The sequence below is a fragment of the Myotis davidii genome, unplaced genomic scaffold, assembly GCF_000327345.1.
Source record: "Myotis davidii unplaced genomic scaffold, ASM32734v1 scaffold534, whole genome shotgun sequence".
In the NCBI taxonomy this organism is placed as follows: Eukaryota; Metazoa; Chordata; class Mammalia; order Chiroptera; family Vespertilionidae; genus Myotis; species Myotis davidii.
The window spans coordinates 5,985,925-5,996,875 of NW_006286678.1; the positions used below are offsets into that span (position 1 = coordinate 5,985,925).

Below are 10,951 nucleotides of genomic sequence, written 5' to 3' on the forward strand. Positions count from 1 at the left end.
CCCGCCCGCCCGCGCTCGTGGGGCCCGCACCTGGCTAGGGAAGTGGGAGTGACGCACCCCGCATCCCCTGTCTGGGCGCCACCTCCCCTACCAAGTTGCTCACTCGGGCATCCCGGCCTGCCACCCTGGCCGGGCACTCACCTTCGCAGGACGCCCCTACGAAGGTCCAAATGGGCTGTCACCGAACGCTGGGCTGGCCCGGCCCAGCTCTTCCCGGGGCGTTTTCTTAAATTATGGGCCTTTCGTTTCCAAGGGCAGAGCCGTACTGTCTGTAATGTATGTAACCCACTTTTTGCTGCAGCAACCTCTTCCCTCAGACTATCTGCACGGCCAGCTCGTCGGGAGGCCAGCAGTTCGGTAATGCATGCAACATGCCCTACCCCAAACTACGTGCTCTGACGAGGGCGAGAAAAAAGATCAGGTCATAGAGCCCTAGCCACTAGTCCTAAAGAAATAACTGGAGATATGTAAATAATATGACAAGAACCCTTTGGTTTAAACTAATTGCATTTACGTTTTATATATATTTTCATTTTCTTGTGCATTCAGTTTCTATATCTCAAATACAATTCACATCATCATGTTTTTGAACATCTGGTATTTGTTACACACTGCTCTAGAGGATAAAAAAAGAGCCTGCTTGTCCTTAACAGCATGGAACTTACCAATGAGGGATATAAGGTAAATATGGTGCTACATATTGCTATCACCTTTTTCTTTCTTTTAAAAAAAATATATTTTTATTGATTTCAGAGAGGAAGGGAGAGGGAGAGAGAGACAAACATCAATGATGAGAGAGAATCATTGATTGGCTGTCTCCGCATGACCCCTACTGGGGATAAGCCCACAGCCTGGGCATGTGCCCTTGACTGGAATTGAACCTGGGACCCTTCAGTTCACAGGCTGTCGCTCTATCCACTGATCCAAACCAGCCAGGGCTCTTTCTTTCTTTATTAAATACTAGAGGCTGTGTGCATGGAATTGGTGCAGGAGGTGGGGGCTTTGGGCGGTTGGCTAGCTGGCCCAGCTCCTGGTCGAACTCCCTATCAAGGGGACAATTTACATATTAGCCTTTTATTATATAAGAATAAATATAATATTTATATTTATTTTTAGAAAGAGAGGAAGGGAGAGGGAGAGGGAGAGGGAAAAAACATCCATGTGAGAGAGAAACATCAATTGGTTGCCTCCTCCATTTACCCGGATTGGGATTGAACCTGCAACCTGGGTATGTGCCCGGACCAGGAATCAAACCCATGACCCTTAGGTACACAGGCTGCTTCTACAACTGAGCCACGCCAGCTAGTGTTTGCTATCATTTTTAAACAAAGTGCCAAGTACTAGTCTAGACACTTCAAATATATTAGCCATTAATTTTCACACCATATCTTGGAGGGTAGGTACTGTTAGTTTCTACATTTTGCTGGTGTTGAAAATGAGGCACAGGAGGTTAAGCAACTTGCCTGAGGTTACATAGCTACTATGTGGTGGCGGTGAGATTGAAATACAGGTATTCTGACTTCAGACTACAAGTTCCCAACCATTTTACTGCACTACCGCTGTGAGAGGAAAGGCTGCTAACCATTAATATATGGCGTTCTAAAATTAGAACATATTTCTCAGGAACCACTAACACTCCCCCCCCCCCTTTTTTTTTGCTTGTGAAAGTAACACAGAAGAGCAGACAGCTTTCCATATAGCCTGGCCGACTCTGACACTCTTTAGAATTATATTACCCCAACAGTTTTCACAGAGAGGATTCTCTGGACTGTTTTCAGGGAGTGTTTGATTTCTAGGCTGTGGGTTAGGCTTATATGGAAGACAAGGGTGTAACAATATCACCATAGACATCTCTGCTGGTTAACTTATTTCTTCATTCAAAAAAATGTGCATTGTACACCTCTAGTATGCCAGGCGCTGTGCTGAGAACTAGAAGAGTCAGACGCAGTGCTTTCCCTCAAGGAACCGTAACCTCACAGAGGAAACAAGCCTTGACGGAGAATCTAATACAAAACAGAAAATGAGTTGTGTTCAACGGAGGCATGCACTGCAGTGGGAGTCCCAAGGAGGAGAGAGACAGATTACTTCACGAAGGGAGGTGTGTGGGTTAAAATGCATAATTATTACTTAACTTTTGTTGATATTAAAGTATTACAAACAGTATAAAACTTATTAAATTCCTTTTTTAAAAGATTCCATGCAAAGTTCTCATATTCAGAAAAGACAGCTTGTTACTATAAGGATTGTTCAGAGTATGGAGAGGTTAATAAGCACAAATTTTTGTCGTTGTTAATCCTCACTTGAGGATATTTTCTCCATTGATTTTTAGAAAGAATGGGAAGCAGGGAAGGAAGGGGAGAGAGAGATAGAGACAGAGACAGAAAGAGAGAGAGAGAGAGAGAGAGAGAGAGAGAGAGAGAGAGATGTGAGAGACATATCGATTGGTTGCCTCCCTCTGCATGCACCCTGACCAGTGACCAGGGAGAGGGATCAAATCTGCAACCCAGTTACATGCTCTTGACTGGGAATCTAACTCTAGACTCTCTGGTGTGGCTCAGGCCACTGCTCTAACCACTGAGCATGCCAGCCAGGACAAGCACTCAGTTTTTTAACATTAAGTATGTTAGCTATAGGTTTTCCAGAGACCTTCTTTATCTGTTTAAGGGAGCCTCTAGTCTAGTAGCTGAAGAAGGCCTCCGGCCAATAGCTAGCAAGAATGCAGGGCTTCAGTCTCGCAGCCACAGGAAATGCGTTCTGCCAATAATCTGAGTGAGCTGGTAAGTGTATTCTTCCTCGGTGATGATTAGGTTCCTATTGCTGCTGTAAAAAACTTACACCAACATCGTAGTTTAAAACAACACAAATTTATCTCATAATTCTGAAGACCAGAAGTCCACAATGAGTCTTACAAGGCTAATGTCAGGGTATCAGCTGGGCTATATTTCTTCTGGAGGTTCTGGGGAAGAATCATTTCTTTGCCTTTGCTAGCTTCTAGAAGCCACCATGTTCTTGGCCTATGGCCCTTCCTCTGTCCTCAAAGCTAGCAATGGCTAATCAAATCTTTCTTACATCAGATAACTCTACCTTTTCCTTCCATTTGATAAAATTCACCATTTAAGTCACATCTTGTCTGACTCACCTACCTGCTTCTGTCTCTTATAAGAACCCTTGTGAATACATTGGGACCACTCAGATAACCCAGAATAATCTCCCCATTTTAAGATCCTTATTTTTAAAAATTTTTATTCAGGTACAATTGAGAAACAACATTATGTTAGTTTCAGGTATAAAACATAATAATTTGATATTTGTATATATTCCAAAATGATCACCACAATAAATTTAGTTAACAGTCATTACCATAGATAGTTTTTTTTTGTTGTGATGAGAACTTTTAAGATTAACTCTCTAGCAACTTTTAATTATGCAATACAGTATTATTAACTATAGTCACCATGCTGTACATTATGTCCTCATGACTTATTTATTTTGTAACTAGAAGTTTGTATATAAGTGTCCTATTTCACTAAGCATAATGGCCTTAAGGTCTATCCATGTTGTTGCCAGTGGCACGATTTCATTTTTTTATGGCTAAATTTATATATTTTCTTTATCTATTAATCTGCCAATGGACTCTAAGGTTATGTCCACATTTGACTATTGTAAATAATGCTGCAATGAGCATGGGGGTGAATATATCTTTTTGAGTTAGTACTTTTATTTTCTTCAGATAAATACCCAGAAGTGCAATTACTAGGTCCTGTTATAGTTTCATTTTTAATTTTTTGAGGACCCTCCATACCATTTTCCACAGTGGCTTCACCAATATGCATTCCCAGCATCAGTGCACAAGGGTTCCTTTTTTTCCACATCATTGCCAGCACTTGATTTTGTTGTTTAATTCTTTTTATATTTTGTTGGATTCAGTTTCGTATTATCTTGTTGAGGATTTTTGTGTTTATATTCGTGGGGGATATTGGTTTATGTTTTTTTTTTTTCTTTTGCTACCTTTGTCTGTATCCCAATAATACTGACTTTATGGAATGAGTTGGGAAGTGATTCTTCCTCTGCTATTTTCTGGAAAGTTTGTGAAAGATTGGTGTTATTTATTCTTTAATTTTTGATAAAATTCACCATTTAAGTTATCTGAACCTGGGCTTTTATTTGTAGAGGGCTTTTAAATGACTGACTTAACTTCTTTACTGGTTGTGGGTCTATTTCCATTTATTCTTGAGTTAATTTTGGTAATTTGTGTCTTCCTAGGAATTCTATAGAATTATGTTATATAAATTGTCCTAATTATGTTATATAAGTTGGCATAAGGTTGTTTATATCATTTCTATATAACCCTGTTAATTTCTGTAAGATTGCTAATGAAGTCTCCTCTTTCATTTCTATTTTAATAATTTATGTCTTCTCTTTTTTTTTTTTTCTTGATGAGTCTAGCTAAAGGTTAGTCCATTTTGTTCTTTTCTAAGAACCAACTCTTGGTTTCATTGATTTGCTTCCTTGTTTTCTATTTCATTGATTTCTATTTTCTGTTCTTTGTTATTTATTTTCTTCTGCTAGCTTTGGGTTTAGTTCGCTCCACTTTTTCCTACTTTAAGTTTAAAGCTTAGGTGATTGACTTGGATCATTCTTTCTCAATAAAGGCTTGCACTTATACATTTTCTCTTTCTTGCCTTCTCATCTCCTTGGAATGTTGCTATAGTGCTCCTCTTTAAACTGTCAGCATTGGAACCTCCTTTCTATGGTTTAGGAGTCACCAGTTTTAAGGGTGTCGAAGGTTGCCAATGGGCAACCACTGTCTTGCACTGGACGTCCAGTATCCAGTACCAGTATTCACTGTCTAGTACCTGCATTCCAGTGTCCAGTGCCAGAGCCCTGGTAATTTCAGCTGAAGAGACCAGGGTTCAGTGACTGCACCGCAGCACCTGCCTTTGTTTGGTTCTCTCCTGTGATTTTGACTGTTTACTCTGAGCAGTATCCTTTTGCTTCTGTTTTTTAATCTTGGATCTTCAGCCTTTGTAGGGATTCTCTGAGCTACACAGTACTTTTCCATTAAACTCCTTTTCTAATTTTCAAAGTTGTTTTCTGTTTGTTGATTGGTAACCTTACTGGTATATGTACCCTGCCTCACCTTGCCTCACAGTTTTGCTATCTAAACCTTATGTTCTTTTAAAAGTCAGGCCAGATATTATTTCCTTCACATCAGGTAGGTTAGTACCCCCTACCCCCCATGCTTGTCCCTATTATCATTTCTACCATTTTGTAGTACCGCTATCTGGATTTCTGTCTCTCTTACTAGACTATGAATTTCTCAAGGCAAGGAGCATGTTTCACTCCCAATGCCTGAGATTTAGTGAGTACTCAAAGGTACAAACATAAATGTTTAGTGGTTATTACTTTTTATGTCCTTAATTTAAAAAAAATTTGCCTCTAAACTGAGGCCATAGTAGCCCGTGGAAACCCTTAGTCATTCCTTAGAACGCAGTTGCTTAGTTTCCAGCAAATGAAATTTAGCTAATTTCTAGGATATGTTGCCTGGTTCTAAGACATTACAAAGTCAATTTTCCCTGTTGGAGTATGTCTTCCCCATTTAGGAGAACAGTTGATAAGTGTGCTATTTTTTCTGCAGTTACTTCTAATTTGTGCCAGAAGCATGTGAGTAATTAATGAGACTTGATTCAAGTTCAGTAAAACCCTAGAAAAATAAAATATTCAGAGCTGTAGAAAAGAGGGGGCAAATAACAATATAGGCAACGTAAGTCCGGCCATGGAAGACTTGTTTATAAGCTCTTTGAGAAATGGGATCATGTTATTCTTCTTTGGTTTCTCACAATAGCTTGAACATAATAGATAGACATATTCATATATGTATCTTTTTATTAATTTTACTCTAAGTTCCTTGTTACTGTAATTTTTTTGATTCTCTGATTTTGGGCAGTTCAGAAAATATTTGGACCAATAGAATATATATATATATATATATTTCTAGAAGCAGCAGACAAAATGATTTTGGACCAGGAAGATTGCAGATTTAGATAGCCTTAAAGTCTTATGTAAACTGAGTGAAGAAGCCAGGAAAATTTTATTTAAGTTTGGACTCTGGATCTGTTCTCTGTACATGTGACAGCCCTATTGTAAACAGTTCTGAAATCCTTTGGTGATTGTTGGGAAAACGCTTATACATGCTCTTAATCTGCTTTCTGAGGTCCTATGCCTTATGGGATGGACTGAAAACTGATGGAAGTGTCTGGAAGACCCTGGAGAGGCAGTGAGGGGTCCTTTGAGAGGACTCCTACTTCCAGTAAAGCTACACACACATGGATTGAAATGTTAGAATTAGTGATCCACTAGCTCAAAAGCAAGCTCCAGGGCCTTGTCAACCCCTAAGAGAGGACAGGTCGATGTAGCTTCTAGGCAAGGTTCTTGTTATTTAGTGGCCTCTCTGGGAAAGCAGTAAACAATGATAATACACTTGGGATAAAGGACTCTCTGAGCTGGCGTGAGTGTAAGTAAAGTGTGGGGGTATAGAAATGAAAAATTCACAGTCTAGAGGGAGACAGGTAAATAGGAGTGGATGTGCCATGAAGTGGATTGCACAGGCTCATTCCAAGACCTTGGAAAGAGCTTAGCAATATTATATTAGTAATAATTTTTCTTAAAGATGTACACACATACACACACACACACACACACACACACACACACACACACCAAATGACATACATGAGCCTAGATGGCTTATAAAACCTAGAACTACCCTTATATTCAAATACATCAATAGCTATAGCATGTTGTGATAAAGTATCATAAAGATATTATTATAGTTCTGAGGAGGCACTAAAGAAAGGCATCATGAGGAAAAGGAGAAGGTGCCATTTGAGTAGGGAGAGGATTCATTCACTAGCAGAGCAAGTATTTTGTCTTTTTATTCATCATGTCATCGCCAGTACCTAGAACATTGCCAGGCATGTGCCAAGTGGTCAATAAACATTTTGTTAAAAAAATAGTCAGAGTAGATAGTTGGAGATAGTGTTTGTGTGAAGCGTCTTCGAGCAGCCTGGTGAGGTAGGTGCCTGTGGGGCGCGGTGAGTGATGTGGCTGGAGAATAGGTAAGCAGGAGCCAGAGCATGGGATTTCTGTTGTACCAGGCTTAGGCTTTGGACTCACTGAGGTCTTTAACCTTGGAGTGGTATGGTCTAATTTGATTTTAGGAAGGTTATTCTGGAAGCTGTGTGGAGAATAGAGCAGAGGGGATTGAGGTTTGAGTTAGGAAATTGTTGCAGTAGTCCAATCAAGAAATGATTAGAATCTGAGCTAAGACAATAGCATTATAGACAAGGGAACATATCCAATAAACGATTTAGGAAGTAAAATGGCACATGATAGGCACAGTGCATATTGAGCTGTGAACATCCTTGAGCTGTTGAATCCAGCTGAATGAAGATTTAATTATTCATTCATTCACTTCAACAAATATTTAATGAGTGCCTACTATGTGTCAGTGCTTGTGACACATAGTAGACATTAGGAATTTTAGACATTAGGAATAAAACAATGAACAATTTAGGTAAGGTCCCTGCTTGGAGTCTGTGAAAAATACAGATAAATAACCTGGCAATTACAATACTACATCATGATAACTGTTATGAGAGGGGAAGTTTAAAGTGTTGTAGAAATAGCCTTAGCCAGTTTGGCTCAGTGGATAGAGTGTCGGCCTGTGGAATGAAGGGTCCCGGGTTCTATTCCGGTCAAGGGCACATGTCTGGGTTGCAGGCTCAATCCCCAGGAGTGGGCGGCAGGAGGCTGCTGATCAATGATTCACTCTCATCACTGATGTTTCTATCTCTCCCTCACCTTTCCTCTCTGAAATAAATAAAAAATATATTTTAAAAAATAAAGTGTTGTAGAAACATATAGAAGGAGTAGCTTACACAAATTTGTGGGGTTGGCAAAAAGTTCCTAAAGAAAATTATGTCCAACGTGAAATAAGAGGAATGAGTAGAAGTTAGACAAATGAAGAAATATGGGTGAGGTTGTGGAAGGAGAGGAAAGACTGTGGAATGCATTTTTAAGGCTAGAGTTAAATGACTGTGGACCATGAAGACATAGACAGAAGGTTAAGGTACCGGTGAGAAGATGAGTTCAGTTATGCTGTCTTAGGTTTGAGATACCTTGGGACATCCAGGTGGAGACAAAGGATATGTGGGTTGGGAGTTCTCAAAAGAGGTCAGAACCCGAGACATATAGATTTGGGAGTCATCGGGGTAGTTCATGAAGCCCTAGGTCAGTGGTTCTCAACCTTCCTAATGCCGCGACCCTTTAATACAGTTCCTCATGTTGTGGTGACCCCCAATTTCATTGTTATAAACTGAACATAATTAAAGCGCAGTGATTAATCACAAAAACAATATGTAATTATATATGTGTTTTCCAATGGTCTTAGGTGACCCCTGTGAAAGGGTCGTTTGACCCTCAAAGGGGTCGCGACCCACAGGTTGAGAACTGCTGCCCTAGGCAGTGTTGAAACCATCCGGGCTGAGTGCGTAGACAGAACATTGAAAGAAACCAAGGACGCATTCCTTTAAGGGGCGAGAGAAAGAAAAGCCTTGGGAGAGACTGAGGGAGTGCCTGACAGAAAGAAGAAAGCACTGGAAGAGAATGAAGCCAGAGGGAAGACAGGGCCAGGAGCCAGAGAAAGGCAGAAGGAGAATAGAGCAAGAAGTGACCAACTTCAGAACTCTGGCTGAGTTCTAGAATGGTAAGCATTAAAAAGTACTCACTGGATTAGGGAACACGGGTGTTGCTGGGGACTTGGCAAGAGCACTTTCAGTAGAGAGGTTGGTGGCAGGAACCAGACTGGACAGTTCTAGGAGGTATGGGGAATTCTGAGAAATATCTGCCCATATTTAACAGCAGGATAAATGTCCATGTTGGAGAAAATTGGTGAGCACATCACATTCAGCCAAGGTTTCCCACATGCCTAATGTATTCTATGGAAGACGTCTGTCACTGAGACAGTGAATGACAATGAGGACTTACACGAAGTGTCTTGGAGACAGAGATGAAAGGAGAGAGGGTTTTCCTTATCCTGTTCTGCCTATTGAGGAACTTATTGAGTTTCTGGGTTTTTAAATTTTGTATACGTTTCCTTTAGATACCTTGGAAAAATGAGCGCAAAGAGCAGGGAAAGGGGACTGTCTGCTTTCCAGGCTTCTGGCGGGAGGTGGGGGAATTCTGATGAAAAAGAGGGATAGCTCCCTAAAGGATAACTACAAATTTTCATGTTCCTGGTGCCTCTATATCAGAGTTACCATTTATATCCAATCAGTTTTCACTGTTAATGTAAAATCATCATTATTAGACTTCAGAGGAAGTGGAAGCTCCATATTCTAGCCCTCAAAGGTATTAACTATAGCCAGAAATCTTATCAGAAAAAAATTCATATTTACTCAATAGTTTTCCAGAACTCCAATGACTAGAGGAATTATGAAAGTTAGTAAAATGATATATGCGAATTTTAGAACATTTAGCCTCGTGTAATAGACACAAATTGACCTCCAGAAAGGAGGTCAGTGTGACAGCCCTGTCATATAAATACATTGGTAGAGGGCACGGGTTCTGGAGTCAGAGAGGTCTGTATTCAGAACTCTAAATTGCATTTAGTTGATATATACCCTTGGCAGTGGTTTCTTAATATTGCTGAATCTTAGTCTTCTGTGAAATGGTGGTTAAATAAAATAATGCATATAAAGCTCTTAGTATAATGCTTGGCATACAGTATGCATTTAATAAATGTCAGTTATCATATTGCCCATGATTATAAAATTGTTCAGTGCTGGAACAAATTTAACAAACATTGCTATGTATTTTATATAATATTTTCTTAATCCTATAGCTACATGGGCGTAGTAGGGGTGATATCTACTATTATGCACTTTATGTGATTATTTATATGTTAGTTTGGAAATATAAGCATTCTTATTCTGCCATTGACTCACTCCTTTTAAAATCTTTCTCCCATTACCTCAAACTTTATTCATCAAATCAATTCTCTCCTCAGATATCCAAGTTCTCTTTTACTTACAAATGACAGAAACCCAATTCAAACAAATTTGAGCAAAGGTTTATGTAATTGGGTTGTCAGGGGTTGAGCTGAATGTGAGAATCAGAGTGTTATTAATAAACAGTCTAAGTATGACAGCATTTATACTTTGAAGTGGAAGAGAGGCCATAATTGAGCAGCAAACAGATGATCTGATAGAATGGCAGAGATCAGTCAAAGCAGATTTGTTATGCTAAGGTCAGGGTCCTGGCTAGGATTACCTGGGATATGGGATAGGGACATCCGGATAGATGCTTCGGAGGACTTTGGCTCTGAAGACCCCTCTGAATCCTCAAAACTTGCAGAAGTGGTCTACTCTTCCATAGTAAGCTCTGTTTTGATAGCTCTGTTTTGATAGACATTGTAATATAAGTTGTAGAATCCCTCCTGCCATTAGGCAACAGGTGCCCTCATCAGGAGCCCTACCCCCTCTCCTGGCTGCTATGCCAATAACTTATGGTCACATACCAAGACCACCTGGATGAGGAAGTGCTAGACCTGATAAGGGAGGAAAGATGTTGTACACTGAAGGTACTGCAAGAATTAGCTAGTATATACCAGCAGAACCAAGGTAGTATAGGAGGCATTATATTTTGAAGGTGCTTTATCAGGTGGGCTAGAATATAATAATGGATAAGCAATAATTTGTGGACTTATGGACAACTTTGGGGGGGGGGACACAGGATTTAACATCCTGGCAAGAACCCTAGGGGATGGGATGGTTCTTCTAGAGTCTTTAAGAAAGTGATGGCCAATGTTGAGTGGAGTAGAAATGCTTGAATGACCCTAGCTGGGTAGATAGTAGAAGGAATAAGGAGGCTGAGGAAATGGGCAAGCAGG

General features: G+C 40.1%; 1 protein-coding gene across 2 annotated transcripts in view; it reads right to left on the reverse strand.

Moving 5' to 3' along the window:
* PHF24 (PHD finger protein 24) overlaps positions 1–466 on the reverse strand; it is a 25,572-nt gene extending 25,106 nt beyond the window's left edge. For both annotated transcript variants that reach the window (XM_006758546.2, XM_006758548.2), the window contains exon 1: positions 142–466. The gene's annotated coding sequence lies outside the window, so the exon portion shown is untranslated. The remainder of the gene's footprint in view (positions 1–141) is intronic.
* Between the last annotated feature and the right edge of the window lie 10,485 nt (positions 467–10,951).